The sequence below is a fragment of the Panthera leo genome, chromosome A1 (assembly GCF_018350215.1).
Source record: "Panthera leo isolate Ple1 chromosome A1, P.leo_Ple1_pat1.1, whole genome shotgun sequence".
Taxonomy (NCBI): Eukaryota; Metazoa; Chordata; class Mammalia; order Carnivora; family Felidae; genus Panthera; species Panthera leo.
Window position 1 is genome coordinate 107,147,261 of NC_056679.1, and position 22,348 is coordinate 107,169,608.

At 34.7% G+C, this 22,348-nt stretch overlaps 1 protein-coding gene across 1 annotated transcript in view; it reads left to right on the top strand.

The window, feature by feature from the left end:
• CHSY3 (chondroitin sulfate synthase 3) overlaps positions 1-22,348 on the top strand; it is a 279,927-nt gene that overhangs the window by 3,675 nt on the left and 253,904 nt on the right. The gene's annotated exons all lie outside the window — the stretch shown is intronic.

Consider the following 22,348-nt stretch of genomic DNA (forward strand, 5'->3'; position numbering starts at 1 on the left):
CTTCACAGAGCCGAGGCCTATGGGAGGTGTTTTTTATTAGCATGGCCCTTAACTTTAAGCAGGAATCTGTATATATGGTCACATCTCTGGAAGATGCTCTTTCCCCTCTATTTGCTTTATTGGTGTTGATATACGTGCTTATCCATTTCCTGTCTCTAACAAGGGGACTAATTTTATTCTCTTGGGTTGTAACTTTTAGCATTTGGTACTTGGTTGGTTGTTGCTGTTGTTGTTTTGGTTAGGTGTATAATTGCATCTCTTTGTTTCCGAACAGTTTCAGTTTTCTTGGAAGATTTTCAGGTGGAAATTTAACATGTATGTTTTTAAATCATAGGAAAAGGTATCATTTATGATAGATTTATTCACAAAATAAAGGGGGCTTGTTACCTGGGAAAATAGAAGTTATGAAGATGTTAAGTAACTGTTTAGTATTATGACTGGTTCCCTACAATTGGTCTCTGTCTGCCGTTCTATTTCCTGAACGGCAGCTGTTGTTTATATAATCTGAGTTAGGAACTGTTCTTTTATTGTGATAATTAGTTTTATGAAATACTCTGGGATTTTTTTTTTCCTTCAGAAATTTGTTTTGAAGAGAAATACAATTTTGTTTGAAATAGCTTTTCTAAAGGTTAGTGTTAGTAAAAATTTAATTTAACATTTGGTGTATTGCAGTTTTTAGTAGTTTGGTTTTCAGGTCGTTGGAGTTTGATATACTCAGCTGCACACATATGTAAATTATAACTTAACTCATTTTTTTATCTTTTCAAATTTTTCTTGTCTCCCGTTATAGAAGAAACATGAAAATAGGTTCCTTGAGAAGTCATGATACCTCAAGATTACACAGTTACTTTGTAATTACTTTAGTAATTACTGTGTAATTACTTTAGTTAATTTTGCTTTATTTTTAATACTTTGTGGTATTTACACTTTTAGGGAATATTTCTTCTATCTATTAAAGAAACTAAAAATTATCAATAAATAGTTATTTGGAATATGTACTATGCAAATTTAAAATTGTTATTATCTCATTTCTTTTGATACTAAAATTGTAATTTTTCTTTTGTATAACTATGACTACCCTGTAGAATAAAAATGTTTGCAATGCAAGAACATTATAGTTAAAAATAGGTATTTTAGAATAAACTCACTGAAAAATATTTGTTTCTGCATTTACTATAAAACTAACTGAAAGGCATAAAACAAATACACAGTATAGAAAACACATTAGGTTGATTTTGTTTATATGAAGATACAACTTTGGAGACATTCACTCTGTATGGATGAGTAAACAAAATTATTGATATTTAAAAATAGAGATGGAAATTTATAATGTTTTATTTGGTATTTTATTGCCTTAACATCACATAGAAGGTCTTAACGAACCTTTTGTTTAAATGTCCTTCCCTTCAAGTTTTCGTTGATCCTGCCGTCTTCATCTAGCTGTGAACCCATTTCATCTAGCTGTGTACCCATTTATGTTCCAGGAGAGTAAAGTAAACTCAGGTGACCTACATGCTCAAGAATCGACTTAATATTTTATTTTTAATATAGGCATTTTATAGTGGAACTTTAGGTCATATCATAAACTGACATAAAAGAACAGATAAACCAAGAAATTGCAAATCTTACAAGATGTAACGTCATGATCACAGTATTTTCATTAACTTTTCAAAATACATTTAAATTTACACTCATACTAGATTATCAACTGAGTTCACAATCTATATGAAGAAATCATTTCTATCTTTTTTTCCTCACAAAAGAAAATATTATTCTCTAAAGTTGTGCTGTTTTAGAAGGTTGACTTTATCTTTTGCTTAACAATTACATAGAATTTACTTTGTTTTGGAATATCAGTTTTTAAAGAGCTATTTAAACAGAATTTTGAGGGAGCATTGCTTTGGTAGTACAAAGTCTCAGGTCTTATTTAAAGGAATGATGGAACATTTCATGGCCAAGGTATTTATTAAATAGCATCTGTTAATAAATTTAGTAATGGTAAATATACAATTAAGTAATAATTTAAGCATGTTAATATTAGGATGCGTTCTGTGTTATATGGGACTCCTGAGTAGATCAGTTGGATCACAGCCAAACTAGGGTTTTCCAGTTTAGATTTTAGGTTAGTTCATATGATGTCCATTCTTTGCTACTGTTCACATTATTTGAAAAGAATCCTCTATTTTACTGTACATTGGTGTCCTCAGTAAAGGTGAAATTGTACATCTGGTCGTATAACAAGCTATGAAAGGATCTTTAACTTTGTTTTCTTTTTTCTTTTAAAAGATCCATCTGTGATAGAATTCTCTTAAAATCTTGAATTTCCTTTATCTATACCTTTCATGGATTTCGGAATTTTGTTTGGCTTTTCCTCCTAATAAAAGTTCTTACAGAGTTAAGAGCACTGCCGATGAATTTTGAGTTTAAATATATGAAGCATTCATGGTGCAATATTATCTTTTAAAAATGATAAACAGGCTTGAAGATCTTCCAGGAAGAGGATTGAGCAAACATAATTAAACTATATAGACTTTGTAGCTTTTCTTTATGATAAATTACAATTTTTATAAAACCTAGAAATCTTTTAGTATTATTTACTGTTCAATGAAAGTGTACTTTCTCTGTTTTATATACAATTTAGCATTAATTGAGAGAGAGAGAGGATACACTTGAACTTGGGTTTGAGTTCTCTTGTCTTTGGTAAGTTAGTTCTTCGAGCCTTGTTTAGTTCATCTGAAATTGGACATTATAACAGTGTCTGTTACATAATTTTTGGAGAAGATTAAGTGAATTGGCGAAAAAACCTATGGAAAGCCCTTCATATAGTGTTTAGTACACAGTAAATTTTCAATAAATGTTAATTATTATAGCCATAATTGTTGCTGAATAGATCATGTATTATACATAACATGGATTCATCGATATTTTATTATATTTTTTAATGATTAGTAATGAATGATTTGTCTATATCAAAAGAGTCAAACTAAAAATAAGCTGAATTCTTTTCAGTTAAAGAATCCAACTTTAAAGTTTTTTTGGCAAAGAGCAAGAAAGTTTCAAAAATACTGAAAGTATGGGGATTCCATGTCAGTAGAACTTACTATAAAACATGGAAGTCTGCATGTTTAAATGATGCATTACACATATTTGCTTCAGTCTTTGAGCACCATAATAATAGTTTATCTTAAAAAAACAGTGTGGAAAATATTATCTAACAATTGATGATCTAATATACATATTTAAGGAATCTCAAATAGATGAGACTCAATATTAAAGAAAAAAAATTATTGTATAGGTTTCTAGATGGGTTGCCGGAACAATAGCCCCTTTTTCTGAGTTTCTCTGGAATTTTCAGTAGAAACAGAGGTTAATAGTGTCTCATTGTGCAATCAACTATATGAACACCAGGAACTTGGCTTTCAGGTAGCTAGAACCTGTTCCTGTGGTGCTCACTTTTGCAGGAAATGATGGATAGCTTTACTTCCTCCCTGGGGTAAGGTCCTCATGGTCTGGGAAAAATGTCTTGCATGGGGGCTTCTTGCTTTGTTTCTCTCTCTGTCATCTCATCCCCTTTTACTTTTTTTCTTTCTGTATTTAATGATATATAAAATAGATTACAAATGCATTTGGTATGCACCACTTTTCATCAAGTTCTTAGTAAATTAACGTGCTTATGATAGACCAGCCCCTGTGTCGCAAGAGATCACAGAATGTGCGCCCAGATCACTCCTAGGTCCCAGGAATGACTTGACCTCTCCTGACTAAAGAGGCCTTTAGTTGCTGATCAGCCTCAGATGGACTGGTTCTCTGTGTGCCTAAGACCATTGGAGAGTCAGAATTATGATTCTCCCTTTGGTACTTGGAGGTAGAAACATCTAGAGTCCTAGGACATATGGCATATGTTAATCAACACACTTCATGGGTTGCTGTTGTACTCATTTATACCTCAAATTGTATAAGTAAAGATTACTAACTAAAGCATATTCGTGAAAAATCATTCTATTTTATTCATTCTGTGAGTGTGAGAATTTATTGGCATCTACTGTTGGCTAAGTTCGCTTTTGTGGTAGAGCTCTATCTTGGCTACTGTTTTTCTAGTTCTCTGAGCTGCAATCTGGCAGCTTGGGAGGCTGCATATGGCTCTTAAACATGTTTGGCTCATGGAGTGTTTTAAGGTTTTCTGTTTTTGTTTTCAGATGCTTTTAGGAGAGGCCAGCAGTCTTCAGTCCCCTTCATATCCTAATTCTAACAACAGGCTTTCCTTGCATGTTTATTTTAACTGCCTGGCCCAGGTATGCTTATGAGTCCTGATATTTTGAGGCAGATAACGCACATGTTGAAATTTTTATTAAAATATTCTCTAGAAGATGAAATGATTTTCTAGTGAGAATGAGATGTGTATTTTAAATACTGTAATTTACAGAAGATTTTTTTTCCAACTTGGCTGTTAGAATTGTGTGTCATATAATATAGTTATACTTCCTTTGTTGTAGGTGTATTTTTAGTAACTAGAAAGTCCTCACTGTTAAAAAAAAAAAAAAATAGTTCAGCCAATCCAGTTTCAGCATGTGCCTTAGGAGAATTGCAAGTTCTATTTCTTTGGTTTCTGTTTTAGTGTGATCCTTTATATTCAAGCATTAAGTAATTTTAATTTCAATGATTCTTCTTCTCCCTATGAGGGAGTTTTACATTTCATCTAAGACTCATCTTCAGAACAGTGTGTATTTATCTTCTTAATGTTTATAGTTAAATGGAGCCAGAGAATGCATGTGTCTTATTTCATTCAATTAAATGTTTCGAATAAAATATAGCTCTATATTGATAAAGATATTTCTCTTTGGGCTTAAAAACCATTTCTTAGGACTAAACAGATTTTTTATTAGATTCCTTAAAGAGTTAATTTCAAGCCAGAATGTCTTATGTCTCATCTTGGCCCCCTAAAGGCTATAAACACCCTAGAAAATTCCATTATTTCACAAAAGGGTATGTTCTTGAAGTGTTTCTCTGGGCTTATAATACCAGAGAGCTATACCATAAAAAACTTAACTACATATAAGTTCTTCATAACATAACCATTAAGGTTAAAATAGTTGTGCCATTCTTAAAGGGCTATTGTACATCCTCCCTGGAATCTTCCTGTTAACTTAGGGGCTTCACTCTTCTGCAATGCTAATTTTGCTGTATCATGAACATGGTTTATGCCCCCAGAGTATATTAATATGTATGGAGAAGCATAAGTGGGGACTTGGATCAAAAATTCAGTCGTTCAAACATCTTTTCTTGGTTCTTATTCACAGTTTAGTTTTTAACTAAAAGCGGTAACCTGCTCACACCTACCCTTCCCACCCCCATTTCGCTTGTCAGATGAAATCATCATGCATTGATTTTATGCAGCTTCTTTTCTGCTACATTGTTTTCTTCCTTGTACAAAATGAAATTGCATTCCAAGTTGAAGGAGAAACATGGTGTGGTTTTTCCATATTTTGTAGTCTTAGCTAGTTTATTGTTATTGTTAATGGATGCCTTATCACTTGAATTGTGACAACATATGCTTTATAAGATGATTCTGACAAATTGTGGAAAATAGTAAGTGAGAAAGATGCCTCCACACAATTTGAAATAAGTTCCATGATGACATAAATACTATCTTAGATTAAAAGCTTTGGATATTTTTCCTCCTTAATTGATCATAAGTATACTAATTTCCTGAAGAAATTCCAAGTCAACTTTTTACTTCTGCTTGCTTTGTCTTGGTCTCCAAAAAACCCCGTATGTTTTTAGAAACATTTATTTCAGTCTCTTTTCTATCGAATGAATTAGTGTTCATCATGCAAATAAATGTATTCAGTAATATAACTGATACGGCATTTTCCTTTGATAATAACATGTTACATGTTTTGAGCAAAGGTGTACCTTTTAATAATGAGGTATTTGAGCTAGCCATAAACTTCATTAAAATAAAAAATTCAGCGTCTTTAGTCATCTGAGTCATTATTTGATATGATTGAGCAATAAGAAAGCCTGAGTAAACTGAAAAATTAAGGGATTGCCGTTCCCTCGGAATTCTAACGTTCTGTTCATTTACTGTCCTAACTATTAAACAACACTCTAGTTAAGGCTTAACCACATACAAATACTTTTGAATGATAACATGCATTTAAGGTGACCCTGTCTTAGAAAGGTGTGGGACATTTATGGCACAGTATGTGATAAGTTTCTAAATTAAATAAACCAAAACAATGGTAAAAAAAAATCAGCAAACCCTGTTTTGGAACTAACTAACGAATGGAATGGATTTCTTAATTCATTGAGTTTCTAAAATCTTTACTCACCATTTGTCATTTTTCAAGCTCTGTCCCTCATTCTTCACTGTCAATGGCATCTGCACTTTTCATTCTCTCTTTCAGTTTCATTCATTAAAGAGAGATAGCTTAAAAAAATATATGCATGCTAATAAAAGTAGTATGCAATAAAATTAAATTCAAATGTGAAGAAATAAAGGAAAAAGGAAAATGTAGAAAAATAAAAAAAAATCTTTAAAAATGTGGGTTGGGCTCATGTTTTGCTGTTGTTAAAGAGAACTTTACCTAGATACTGAGACCTGAAAGAGATCTTTCCTGTAGAACAGAGAGGGGCTCTGAGGGATCACAAAACTCAGCACCCTTCTGTGAGTAGAACAGTATGAATTGTTTCAATATTTCTTGTAAATCACCTCAACATAAGCCAGGAGTGCCACACAGACGGGCAGTTCTGCAGGAGGAGTTCTACTTGGAGACAGTGCAATTATGTTCAAGTGCACCATTGCCTCCTGCCTTACTTGATTTTATTTTAAAATTTAGAATAGCTTTCAGAAAGCCCTCCATGGATATTGCTTCTCGCTAAGATGTTTCATAGTAGGTTGGCCAACAGGAAGTTTGAGTTACGCATGTTCTCTGGTGAGAACCCAGAATGCATCTGTTGTGTCATTGGTTAAGGACAGATACATGATTGTGCTTTGCTCATCAAGAGGATGATGGAAACACTAGCTACACATGGAGAAATCAAACCAGATTAGAGACTCAATGGCTGTCCCACCTGAGGAGCACAGAGTGAAGTCCAAGAGAATTCCTAACATCTTGGCCTAGAATTAGCAATGTGGTTACCTCGCTATCAAGTTGATTATTAGAAATGTCTATTTTCATTAATTTGATAATTTATTGTATAATCATATGTTATATAATTTTTATTACATTTTTATATAAATGTAAGTTTAATTTTAGGTAAAATTTGCACGCCCAAATGAAAACATTGAACAATCAACATTTTAATGAAAAAATCTCTTTTAATCTAATGTTCCTATATATAGAAATAAATTTTATAGGAGTTGAGTATATTTAATACCCATGATGAGTGTTACGAAGTATGAGAGAAATTACAGTGGTAAATTAAATTTAAACTAGTCTGCCTTAGAATTCAGTCATCTCACATCTTATATAGCTGGCTGGTTTCATTTGCCCAAATATGTCTCCATCAGCAGTGAACACACATAGACCTTCCTTGTCCTCATGGAGCTCAGAGGGAGGAGGGAGTCCCGCTTCTAACGTTGTCTTGCTTTCACGTCTGATACAGAGTTGGGTTTCCCATCTTTGTCATCCTTCTGAATTCTCTTTCATTCTAAGTCAGGAGAGCTCCACTTGGGTTCACGGTGATGTGTGTGTTGGAACTGGGATCACGGGGTCTTTATCTGAGTTTTCTTAGGTGAACATTTTCCTCTCTTGTTTGTATTAATTTACTGAAGAGGAGTAAAACAAAGGCACGTTTAGTGGTTTGATGGCATGTAAATATATTTTTTGCCTTTTGTAAAGCACAGGCCACTAAGAATTTGTTTTTTAACCAAATCTAGAGCTGGAATACTTGGCTTCAAGTTGTAGATATGCCATTCACTAGCTGTATGGCCTGAGACAGTAACAACTTCTTTGTGCCTTAGTTTCCTCATCTATCAAATGGATATAATCCCAGTACCCACCTCGTAGAACGGTTGTAAGGATTAAATGAGTCAATGTATATAACAGCACTCACAATAATGCCTGGCAGTGTTAAGTGTTCTGCAGCTGTTAGCTATTTTCGCAGAAGCAGAATGGTATAAAATGGTGCCAACTTTACAGAGCCATTGTGAGACGTAAAAAGGTCAACGTATTAGAAGGCCTTAGACTAATGCTTGACACATAATAAGTCCTGTATAACTCTTAACTACTATTAATGTTTTCCAGTGTACAATGTTCATATTCTTTTTTACCCTCATGGGAAAGAGAACGTTGATTGGAAAGGGTTTATTGCAATTGCTTTCTGAAAGATGGGCTTTGCTGTAGCAGGGAACGTGCTGATTCAGTACTTCCTCAGCCTGACTGCACAATTGAATCCCCTGGGGGACTTCGGAAAAAATCTGGTGCTGGAACCCATCCTTGACCATTATATCAGAATCTCTTAACAGGTGAGACCTGCCACATAGGTGATGTTTCAAACTCCCTAGGTGATTCTAATGTGGCTCTAAGATTTAGACCTCTGTATAACTTTTTTTTAAATCGCTCTCTGTATTCAAATATCCAGTCCATTCTTTATTCCTTAAAAATGACTTTTTGTTCTGTTTTACTTTGGGGTAGATCATAGGAGGGAAATAGACATTCTGCATTTCTGTCTATGTTTGTTACTTACCTGTTCCAAAGAGTTAGTGACTGGATTTAAGATAATAAACTTAAAGCCATCACTCATAACTGTAGGTTTTCTTATGGTCTGCTTTTCATGGTTCACATATTACTCTTTTCTTTTTTTTTAATTAAAGATAGATTTTAAAACATTCTTAGAAAAAAATATTTTTCTAACCCATGCAAGGCTAGAGTTTTTATACCCGTTTTTATTTAATATGTTTGAGTAATGTATAGTAACAGAGTTCTTAAAATTATAGGTGGAATGTTTTCATTGACTTGATTGCATTAACATTGACTGGTGGCTTGGAGCTCAAAAGGATAAAAGATAACGTAGTATCTGTTTGATTGTGGAAACAGTAACTTATTTACAAACTTTTTTGGGTAAATTTGATTTCAGCCAGTATTTTCAGCAAGTATTTCCATGCCCATGCTATAGTTGACTGCTATAATGGAGAAAAATATAGGATACACAGGATTGTAAGGGAAGAAGTCCCCAAGGAGAAGAGCAAAGTGCAGTACTTCCTTCAAACTAGACGTCATACACAGGTGCATTGCCAGGTGAGTCAGGATGCCTGAGGAGGCAAAGGTGGAAGAACAGCATGATGGCAAATAGTGTGTTTGCTTCAAGTATGTCTGGAGGTAGGAGAAATGAGGCTCAAAAGCTGTTGGTAGAACTCAGGAAAGGCCTTGTACATCATCTTCAGAGGTTTAGGATTATACCTTGTAGATCACTGATTCTTAGAATCACCTGGGGAGATGTCATTGGTTTAGATACCATAGTTGTGATGGAGCACTTGTGTAGAATTGCTAAAAATCTCTGGGCAATTGTAATGAGTAGTCAGAGTGGAAAATCAGTTCCATAGATCATGGGGAGCTTTGAAGATTATTTTTTCATTGGTGAATGCCATGATCACATTACGCTACAGGTAATGGTTGTAGCATGGAAGGATGGACTTTTTAGTTCCTAGGGATAGTAACAAAAGACAACTAGGATGATATGGTACCAGACCCATGAGAGATGAGTCTTGATGAAAGAGTAAAAGTGGTGGTAGAGGTGAGCCTAGTGAGGAAAGAAAATTGATAGAAGTAGGTGATTGATTACATACAGGGTGTAATGGGGGAGAGTTACAAGGTAACTCCTGGGCTTTGGATTCATATGCTAGTACAATTCCCAGAGACCGCGAATAAAGGAAGAGGGGTGAGTGTGGGTGATTGGTGTGTTTCAGGTGTGGGCAGAGGGTGAGGAAAATGGAGGTCCATTTTGGATACATTGAATTTGCGAATAAAGGAAGAGGGGTGAGTGTGGGTGATTGGTGTGTTTCAGGTGTGGGCAGAGGGTGAGGAAAATGGAGGTCCATTTTGGATACATTGAATTTTGTTTATTATTTATCTATTCAACAAATACTTATTGAACAATGAATATTCCTGGCACTTTTATAGGAAGAAAAAAAGAAAAAGAAAAGAAATGGACAAGATTACTGCCTTGTTTTCTAGAGGGGAAAGAGAGTAAATCAGTAATGGAAGGCCAAAAGAACACAAGAATGTGGGTGTGCAATTTTAAATAGGGTGGTTAGGTGGGCTTTACTAAGAAGATGATATTTGAACCATGTGAGGAAGAAACTCTCCTGCCAAAAGCAGTCAGCAGTCAAGTCAAGAACTTGCCAGAGGGCAGAAGGGAAGCTAGAGTTGAATAACAGGCCAGGAGGGTGAGATCTGAGGGGATAAGGGGTAAGACATCATGTTCAGCTTTGCAGTCCTTTGTAAGTACTTCTTAGTAGAAGATTGAGGCCTACAAAGCTGTTGCTCTCTGAGATTAAGCTGGTAGGAGTATGGCTCTACTGTAGGTATTATCAGACTACGTGAATGCATTTGTTTTAGGCAAGCTTCACTCATGGGTGAAACGGTTATTGTTTAAAATGTAAAAAGAAAAACCATGCCAAAGCCATAGGATTAAAAGATTGTTTAAAATTTAATTTATTAAGAGTCATTGATTTTTAAATTGTTTACAATTCAAATTTTATTTGGTGATTGGAACCAGTAATATATAAAATGGTTCAAAAACAAGGCATAAAAATAGATAAGAGTTAAAAATCTTTCAATTCCTGGCCTCCATCTGCCTGGAGAGGCCTTCCCCCTAACAACTGTCTACTCTTATTTGCAGAGTTTCTTTTGCATGTGAGACTATGCATGTATAGTATTGCCCACCTCTCGAATTTACATTTTTCACAAGAGGTGGCATATTATATACATTGCTGTGAATGTTGCTTTTTTCAATAAAGAACATTTCCTGAAGTTATTCTGTCGTTACCTCATTTTCATTAATCTCATTCTCTTTAAAAAAATCATCATTCTCTTTTATTTAACATTTTTTTTAATGTTTTATTTTTGAGAGAGAGAGAGACAGAGAGAGAAAGAGAGAGCGAGCGAGTGGAGGAAGGCAGAGAAGAGAGTGAGATCCAGAATCTGAAGCAAGCTCCAGGCTGCTCAGAGCCAGACGCGGGGGCTCAAACTCACGAGCTGTGAGATCATTACCTGAGCTGAAGTTGGATGATTAACCGACAGAGCCACCCAGGCACCCTATTCTCTTATTTATTGTTGCCTAGTATTTAAAAACGAAACTGAAAATTGTCTCTTATTTTAAGAGGCACTGCATGCATTTATGTGAGAGCAAAAGGAAAATGGACAGTGCAACAGCCTGCAATCAGTATATATATTTCCATCTTTTCTGGATTGCTAACTTTTTAAAAAAAAATTTAATGTTTATTTATTATTTGTGAAAGACCGACAGAGCATGAGTGGGGGAGAGGCAGAGAGAGAGGGAGACACAGAATCCAAAGCAGGCTCCAGGCTCTGAGCTGTCAGCACTGAGCCTGACATGGTGCTCGAACTCACGAACCATGAGATGATGACCTGAGCCCGAGTCGGACGCTCAACCGACTGAGCCACCCAGGTGCCCCAATTGCTAAAATTTTTTATTGTGTGTTTTTTTAAGGTTTTATTCAAATCCCAGTTAGTTAATATACAGTGTAACATTAGTTTCAAGTGTACAATGTAGTGACTCAGTGCATCCATACAACACAGTGCTCATCACAACAATTGCAAACAAACAAAACCAAAAAACTGGGACACGTGGGTGACTCATTTGGTTAAGCATCCGACTTTTGCTCAGGTTGTGACCTCATAGTTTGTGGGTTTGCGCCCCATGTCAGGCTCTGTGCTGACAGCTCAGATCCTGGAGCCTGCTTCAGATTCTGTGTCTCCCTCTCTCTCTCTCTCTCTCTCTCTGCCCCTCCTCCACTCACACTCTGTATCTTTAAAATAAATAACCATTAAAAACAATTTTTTAAAAACCCTGAAAAACCAAAACTAAAATAAATAAATAAATTTTTAAAAAGAGTTAACAGACTTCCCACATGGTTAACCCTTTTTAAAAAAATGTGTATTTGAATATGTAAAATTATTATCTGATTTATTTAAGATATGTGTAGGGTGATCTGAAAGGTAGCCTGGTACAAATTGTAATATTAAAAACATATTTTACATCTTTTTTTTAAAGTTTATTCATTTATGTAAATAATCTCTACACCCAATGTGGGGCTGGAACTTAAAACTCCAAGACCAAGAGTTGCATACTCTTTCACTTGAGCCAGGCAGATGGCACCCCAAAAGCATATTTTATATTTCTTGAATATGAAGGAAATATTTAAATATGTATTAAATATTAAGGAAATAAATAAATATGTATATTACATTTACCGTATAATATGTTAAGTATGTTTGTTATATTTAATGTAAACATGTATGTAAATATGCATATTTAAATTTATTAACTTAGGAGCTTCTGAGGACAGATTTAATCGAGAGGCACAGAAGTGCTTTACTACTAAACAACCAGTAAGAGGATAACGGGCATAAAGCATAATAAATGTCAAGTCATAAATTTGGGCTTCCATTTTTTATACGTTATTTGCCAGATCTTGTATGCAATATATTATGTCATTGTAAAGTTTCCTGCAGTAGAATTACCAAACAAATTTAGGGTCATTAAAGTGTGGATCTATATTACACAATATTATTTGGCAATAGACTAAAGTTATTTTTACTTCTCTTGAAAATTTTGTTGATAGTTTTAGATAAGTAATTTATTGCATACTTATAGGATATTCTTTGTTATATCTGGAGGTTATTCTTAGAGTATAGAACGAAGTTACAATGTTTCTATCTGGTATGGCTTTTGCTTAGTGTTTAAATACCTTAAGATACATATCTTCCTTTGTGAAACTAGAGTTTAGGAATTATGAACATATAGTCTATTTTATGTCTTAATAGAACATTAGGAGCTTCTGCTACAAATAGATTTAGAGCAGAATACCTTAGATTAATTACATAGCATATAAATCCATCATCCTTAATATCCTACCCATAAAATTGCTTACATTAAGATTCATATGTTTCCTTTATTCATATGTTTCCTTTCTGTATTTCTCATATTTAACCTTTCTCTTATTTTGGTTTCCCATTTTAATTAAATAGCCTTAAAGATTTACAAAATTATAGTCAATTAAATCATGGCAAGAATGTCTGCTGACTTTGAAAAGTCTATAGAAAGACCCAGTATAATCAAATAGCCTTTGTTAATCAGTGTTTGCTTTTCTGACAATACATTTTGTAGTAGTGTTTGTGAATGTTTGCTTTTATTGGTTGTCACCATGTGACTGATGATTACTCTTGTTGTTATACACATTAGTTGCAATAATATTTATATATTTACTCCAGTAAATTCTGCATATAGATGGTCTAACACTTAATCAATTTTTAAAATAATTTCAAATCCATTTGAATTGATTTGTTTTTTCATTTGAAGAGCATTTCACAGTATACCATAAATTAGATTTTTGAAACCTAAGCAATATAATAAATGGTAGTATATTCATTGAAATACAAAATACATACGTAATTATAAAATAATTATGATACTTTTATAATAAAGCAAAATTAGTGTAAATGTAGGTATTTTCGTCAGGTCCTGTAAGGTCCTAATTTGAATACATTTTAATTTTTGGTCCTTTTTTTCTTATCTCAACCAAGTTCTAATTTTTGTAATCTTAACAAAGTTTTAATTTCCTGTCCTTTATTCTCTTAATGTTTCTTCATTTTCTAGCACTCTTAGTGTTGAAATGCAATTACCAGGTTTTATTCTGCCTCAATCCATTTTAAAAGTAATACCTTAGCTAGCAGATATATAGCCACAGTGGCATTATGAATTTTGATTACACTTTTCTTATAAAACTAAATTGCCATATTAAGGAACAAAATACATCACCTTATTTCAATTTTGACACTTTTAACACGAGGTCACATGGTTTTGTGTTCTTAAATGCCAGGACCAGCCTGGCAGAGACCCTCAAACTCTCCAAGGCTTGTAAAACTTAAATCTCTTTTGCATTAGACCAGAGTTCCATTTCTCCAAGTACCTCATTTGAAGAGTTGCTTGAAACAGTCATAATGAGTGAAATTGATTTTATCAACTTTGACAGATAGTTGTAAAATGTGTCTGGAAATAATGGCGAGCAGATCTGTTCTGATGTTCTCCAGGCTTTATTTTCTAGCAATTACCAGTTGTATAAAATATGTAAGTAATGATACTGATAATTCCTGATTATATAAAATGTTTTATTTAAAATTTTTTTAATGTTTATTAATTTTTTTGAGAGAGAGACAGAACATGAGCAGGGAAGGGGCAGAGAGAGAGGGAGACACAGAATCTGAAGCAGGCTCCAGGCTCTGATCTGTCAGCACAGAGCCCAGCACGGGGCTTATATTCATGACCTGAGCCAAAGTTGGCCACCCAACCGACTGAGCTACCCAGGTGCCCCCTTTTACCTTTTTAAAGAACCCTTCTTTCACTTTATTCCTTGTCCAAAAGAAGATTTGTGACTGAAATGCTATGTGAAAAAAATATTTTTAGGAATGTGAGTGGTGAATCCCTTTTTTAGTTTTCCATTTCTCCATACTAGTATTGTTTTTCAGTTTACATGCATGACTCTATGGGAGTCATCCAGTTTCCACAACTCTTAGGTAAGTTGAATAAAGAATGATTTTAGCAGCATATTATTCTCATGGCCAGTTCATATACATTTATTAGTCACATTTTGTAATGTTAGAGATTTGTGAAAATACTTTTTTTGTTAGTACATTTGCTGTACTTTTTTCTGTAAAGTAGAATTAACGTAGCTTTGACAAACTAATCTAGATCTGAATCTAATAGATTTTCTTCTATTTAAAAAATTGGTGGATAATGTTGGCATCATTTTGTAGAGCTGTATTGGTCACTTTTATTTCTTTTGTTTTTTTTCTTTCCAAGTTTTTGTTTAAGTTCCATTTAGTTAACAGACAGTATAATCTTATTCTCAGGTATAGGGTTTAGTGATTCATCACTTACAACAGTCAGTATTCATCACAATAAGTGCCCTCCTTAATACCATCACCTATTTAGCCCATCCCCCTATCTACCTCCCCGCTGGTAACCATCATTTTGTTCTCTGTAAAGTCTGTTTCTTGGTTTACATCTCTCTCTCTTTTTCCCTCTTTGCTCATTTGTTTTGTTTCTTGATTTGTTGTTGATTTGTTTCAAATCCCACATATGAATGAAATCACATGGTATTTGTCCTTCTGTGACTGACTTATTTCACTTAGCATAATACACTCTAGCTCTATACACATTGTTGCAGATGACAAGATTTCATTCTTTTTGATGGCTGAGTAATGTTCCATTGCATATGTGTGTATGTGTGTGTGTGTGTGTGTGTGTGTGTGTGTGTGTGTATAGATATACCACTTCTTCTTTATCCATTCATCAGTCAGTGGACATTTGGGCTCTTTCTGTAACTTGGCTATTGTTGATAATGCTGCATGTGTCCCTTCGAATCAGTATTTTTTGTACCCTTGGGTAAATACCTGGTAGTGCAATTGCTGGGTCATAGGGTAATTCTGTTTTGAACTTTCTGAGAAACCTCCATACTGTTCTCCCAGAGTGGCCGCATTAGTTTGCATTCCCACCAACAGTGCATGCAGCGCACATCCTCTCCACATCCTCACCAACACTTGGTGCTTCTTGTCTTTTTGATTTCAGCCATCCTGACAGATGTGAGGTGAGGTCTCATTGTAGTTTTGTTGATTGTTTCCCTCACTGTGCAGAAGCTTTTTCTTTTGATGAAATTCTGATAGTTAATTTTTGCTTTTGTTCCCCTTGCCTCAGGAGATGTATCTAGTAAGACTTTGATACAGCCCATATCAGAGAGGTGACTGCCGATGTTTGGCTCTAGGATTTTGATGATTTCCTGTCTTAAATTTAGGTCTTTTATCTATTTTGAGTTTATTTTTGTGTATGGTATAAGAAAGTGGTCCAGTTTCATTCTTCTGCTTGTTACTGTCAGTTTTCCTAATGCCATTTGTTGAAGAGATTGTCTTTATTCCATTGGAGATTCTTTCTTGCTTTGTCAATTGACCATACAGTTGTCGGTTCATTTCTAGGTTTTCTATTCTGTTGTACTGATCTGTGTGTGTATGTTTGTGCTGGTACCATATTGTCTTGATCACTACAGCTTTGTAATATAACTTGAAGTCTGGAATTTTTTTTTTAAGAACTTCTTTTTTAAAATTAGTTAATTAATTATTTTGAGAGACAGAGAGAGAGAGAGAGAGAGAGAGAGAGAGCATGAATCAGGGAGGGGCAGAGAGAGAGGGAGACCGAGAATCAGCACATATTCTGATGTGGAGGTTGAACTCATGAACCAAACTGTGAGATCATGAAGTTGGAAGCTTAACTGACTGAGTCACTCAGGCATTCCTAAAGTGTGGAATTTCGATGCCTCCAACTTTTCTTTTCTTTTTTAAGATTGCTTTGGCTATCTTAGGTCTTCTCTGGTTCAATACGAATTTTAGGATTGTTTGTTTCAGCTCTCTGAAAAATGCTGATGGTATTTTGATAGGGATTTCATTAAATGTATAGATTGCTTTGGATCATACAGACATTTTAACAATATTTCTTTCTTCCAGTCCATGAGCATGAAATGGTTTTCCATTTCTTTCTGTCCTTTTCAATTCCTTCCAATAGTGTTCTATAGTTTTCAGAGTACAGATCTTTTACCTCTTTGGTTAGGTTTATTCTCAGGTATCTTAGAGTCTTTGGTGCAATTTCTTGATATTGAAGTAAATTTAGTTGCACCTCTACATCATGTTAACAGTTAAGGTATGTAGCCCATGGGAAAATGGAAACCAGAGTAAGGATTTAGGGTAGTGTAAAAAGCAGTGTATACAACCCAGTCTAATGTTGATCCAGAGCTTAGTGTGGTTCTATTCATTTTTCTCTGTCTCGTTAAGAACAAAGACTATGCTAGGAAATGTCTAAAATGTCTATTGTTTATTATATGATGAGCAGTTACCTAATTGCCCACCTAAGCTTTTTAACTTGAGTACATAAAATAATAATAATAATAATAATAATAATAATAATATAATAAGCATCAAACTGGTTTATATTGATACATAGCTATAAAAATAACTATTCATCATTAGTTGCATATCAAACACTTTACTGGATGCTTTAACATGCTTTTCTGTGCTGTAAGGGTGATTAAGTGAGTTAAAGTGTCCTTTCTTTTGTCTTAAGGTATAAATGGGCACCATACTTGGAGCACTTTTGTAACTTGCCCAAATTCACACAGCCAGAGAGCTGTTTGAGTCTTGCTTTGAACTCTGGTTTATTTGATTCCAAAGACCATATTTTTCTCTGTAATATTACATTGACATTCTGCCTTAACTTTCAAAGAATGACATTTCATTTTTATTTTAAAACTATGTTGTCAGATTGGAATAGACAAGTTCAAGTATATTCAGTATGAGGAAATTGGAAAGAAATGACGTAGGCTACAAAGGTCAGACAGTAAAGACCGGAATGGAGAGCTGCTGCCATCAGTTTTAACATCCTTGCCACATCCTTTCCTGTTGGAGATAAAGAGTGTCTTCATCTTTCTGGGAGAGACCTGTAAAGAGTGAATGAAAAGGACCAAAAGTGTTATAGTCCTTCTAGTCCTAAGCGTGTGTGTTTACAGGAAAAATATCCAACACTAAAGCTTTCATTTTCTATAGAAGCAGAAAATTGTATATTTTACTTTACCTCAGGGCAAGAGTAAAAATGTAGGCTGTCAGTTTTATCTTAATTTTTTTTTCTTTCAGCTGTACTGTTTAGGAACAAAGTACACATGGGCATGTGTATCACACTAGAATTTCACTTGTTGGGGTATATTTTGAGAATGCATGAGTTTATCTTAAAAATATTCTTTGTTCTGTTAACTAGTTTATGTTAGAATGAAGATTTCTCATGTACTTCTCAGAAGTGCATATACATAGAGGAAAATTTTCAGAAGTAGTTACATATTGTTTTTAAAAAAGCTGAAACTTTGTAGAAACCATTATTTCAGGGATTTTTATTATGAGTGTTCATAATTATTAGCTTCTAGGAGTGCCTTTTACATGGACTTACATTGTTAATAATTTCTTGTGAAAATCCCTGCAGATAAATGGGTTTATTACCATTTTTATTAGAATCATCATAATAAGCAGGCTTGTGTTGAGTGCCAGCCGAATGCTTAGCTCTAGATAGAATATGAAAATAGAGATAGTGCTTCAGATAACAGCTTTAGAATCCTAGAGTGTTACAGTAAAGTCATACAGTGGAAATATTGGAACAACAACCCATGTCAGAATGAATGCATTTCAAGCACTTACCAATATAAGATTGCATGTATTGTTCTAAAGACATAAACTTCTCTTAAAGAGTTGAGAGTATAGCTAGGAAAAAGGATAATCTTCACTATAGCATGTTCAAAAGGAGCCATCCCTGGGGGCACCTGGGTGGCTCAGTTGGTTGAGTGTCTGACTTTGGCTGAGGTGATGATCTCATGGTTCCTGAGTTCGAGCCCCGTGTCTGGCTCACTCCTATTACCTCAGAGCCCGCTTCAGATCCTCTGTCCCCCTCTCTCCTTGCCCCTCCCTGCTCACGCTCTCTCTCAAAAATAAAACTAAACACTAATATATATATATACGTATATATACGTATACACACACACACACACATATATATACATATGTATATATATATGTATATACATATATATATATGTATATACATATATATATATATATATATATATATATATATATATGTATATACATATATATATATATGGAACTATCCCTGGGAGCTATGAAATTTGGCAGAAGAGCTTCATAGCTTCATGGAGAAGTCGATCTTAACTTTGAATAGTAGATAGGTCAGTTTTCCAAGCATAGAGAAGAGATGAGCCAAGATGGGCTGTGCATGGTGCCCTGAGGGCATGGTTGTTGGGACCTGCCACCTCCCCCAGGTCAAAGCTGTAGAAGAAGGAGTCACAGCACCAAAAGAGAAAATTGGACATTCTTCTATCATAGGGATGACTGTGTCAGTGAGTACCAAAGAGCCAAACTGTTGGCAGAAAGCAATGCAAAGACTGCAGAGGAGACATGATCTGTGAATCCTGGAAAGAAGAAGTGAGAGTCTTCTTTTACCCTTGGGGATTAAGGATCCTTCTAGGCTTCCAGTTAAAGTAAGATCTTGGAATCCCAGGAACTCTTAGGCTACTGGGTTACCTTAATCTCTTTGAAAACTGCCATGTTCAAATTCTTATCCAATGTAACTCATTCTTTCCAATCCAGTTAATTGTAAATTGCCTCTATCTCCACCCCTCATTCAGTGGCAGTGAGCCAGCAAAAAGGAATGACTGGGCATGTAGAATTACCTAGCCAATAAGGGGAAAACCTGAGAAGGAACAAGGGGGAAGGAAGGGGGTTGATCAAAACCCTATAAAACAAAGCACCTTGCCTATAGTCGTGGCATTCACTTTTGAATGTCCCCTCTCTGTAAAGAGAGCTTTCATACTGTTCTTACGTTCTGATCTTACACTCTAATAAACTTTTGCCTGATGCTCAAATAAATAAAATAAATAAGTACATAAATAAATAAATAAATAAATAAACAAACAACTTGCCTTTCTCAGCCTCCCCGATCTTATCACAACCTCCCTCTTGGCAACATTTATAGACTCACATATCATGCCAATTGAAAACAATTTTTGTTCTCATTTTGAATAACCCACTGAAAACAGCTCCTGTTTAATACAGCTTTAAGAAAAATTTAAAATGTGTATTTGTGAAAAATATATCTAGCTTAAAAACGTGGCTGTACTCTAATCGACGCTGTTCTACAAACATTTGTACCTATGGACAAACTGACTACCTCATCTTGCTTTGTGTGTTTCAATTGATTGGCAGCGCTGATTTCTTCCAGCATTTTTCTGTAAATGAAGGCCTTTTAACAGAAGACACTCATTAATTTCTGTCTCATATTTTAACTAAGTAAATTATTAAGTGCTTAACAAATTATACCTGGGCTTTTAATATTTGTGTTAATTTTTTTTTTTTTTTTTTACCTTTCTATACGGAAACAGTTTACTAGCTTAATGGGATAGGTATTTGGGTAGGAGTGTATAAAGCCATTTTATGAGTTATTGTGTCACATAGGAATGTATTTGACTAAAAAAAACCCCACACAACAGAAAATTTGTACACAGTGGCTTTTGTCAATTTTCCAAAAGTGTAGGTGATGACTCCATGACTAAGTAGATGCTAAATGGTATCATCATGGTCCCATGCTTTAACTATCTTTTTGGCTCTGCCTTTGCTTAGAATGTTAGCTTTTGTCCTCAGGCACTGTTAAGGATCTAATCCTAGTTCTAGGTAGGAAGGGGAAAGACTTGCTATTGCCGTGAGTTTAGTCCTTTCTTCAGGATGGAGGTCCTCCCCCATGGACTTCGGCCTACATATCCTTGGTTGGAATTGTGTCATATAGCCATCTGTGACTGCAAGAGAGGTGGGAATCTAGCTTCCACGGTAGGAAAAAAAAAAAGCCAAGGAGAAGAGCTTGGGAATGGGTGTTAATAAGGCTAACATGCTGTATTAGAATTCTCTGGAGAAACAGAACCAATAAGATGTAGGGGTAGCTGTCTATCTGTCTATTGATCTTTCAAGTGATGGAGATATTTTAAGGAACTGGTTCACATGATGGGATGGGTGAGGGGTGCTGCAAGTCTAAAGTCTTCAGGGAAGGCTAGAGGTCTGGAAATTCTGACAGGAATTGATGTTGCAACCGAAATCTAAAAGTAGTCTAGAGGCAGAATTACTAATATCTGTTTAAAGAAGGGAAAGAATTTTTTAAGGAAAAAAAAATTGAGTTTTCTTAGGGTCTTATTTAGTTGTAAGGTGGTAAATGACTTACAGCATTTTAACCAATAAGATTACTTTCACCTTAATGGACCAGAGAATGTTAGGAGGGATAGTGGAATGTTGACTGGCCTGGAAATTGGGATACCTAGTTCATCACCTTGCTTTTCTGAACTATGTAAGAGAACCACCTAATAATAGATCTCCTACCCTTCCAACTAGATTGTGACACTTACATGAGATAATGGATCTAAAAAATGCTTTATGAACCGCAGAGTGATAAAATACATGAGTATAAACTAGAATATAAAGGTAAGTGTCTTGTAATAACCTTCTCTGAGCTTTGAACATGGCAGGGCTGGTGAGCTGTCAGATGAGGGTTAGAGCTGAAAGATCTGTTCCTAATTTTTACAGGGTAAGCTTTAGTGCAGAGGGCCTCAGAGGAACATCCGTCCCATGAAAGTGTGACTGTGGAAAGCAATAGGAGGGCCATTTCCTGGCAGAATGAGGAATGTTTGAAGTTCACATCAGACTGTTAGATTTGGTCAGCATGACAGCTGTTTCAATCCGTGTTCTCTTTGGACATACACAACATTCAACTAATATTGGGAGAATATGATTTAAGAAATACTTCATTTTAAGAATAAAATCTTCTAGAGCTACATAGTAACTTGAAAAAAAATACTAAATAAGGGAATAACAGAAGAGTTTACCTAATGTTACATTTATTAAGAACAGCCTGTAAGTAATCCCAAGTGATGTTGCTTAAATTAATTTTACTTGTATATAGAATAACTAACCACAACTAATAGTCATTGATAATTTCTTAGTGCATTCACCCATCATTTAAAGCACATAAAAGTCAGCTAAAATTCCACAAAGAGTTGATAATAAATATACCTGCAGAATAGGATTTATATAACCCTGACTATATTTACCATTAATTTCTGACTTCTTCCATAAAATTCTCAGTGCCTTTCAAAGAATGATTTTGAATGTGTTTGTGTAGGATAGCAACTTACTTACAAAATGCAGATGTATCTAGCAATTTAATTCCTTTCGAGAATATTGATGTTGAAACTCTTAAACACTAGCTGTTAGCACTTTTTCTTGATGTTCATGTGGAGTGGATACTTAAAACTTCAAAGTCGGCTTCAAGTTTTCAATGTTGGTTACAAGTAATCTATCTTCTGTCCTAGCAGTTTTGCTGCCATTTACTCTAAGGAAAGTTGAGATTATTTTAAATTTGTAGTATTTAGTAAGTGAGGCACCCTTACCAGTAGAGAAAATGATTACAGTACTGTGCCTCTATATAATAGATCTGTAGTCACTAAATATGGTTTCCT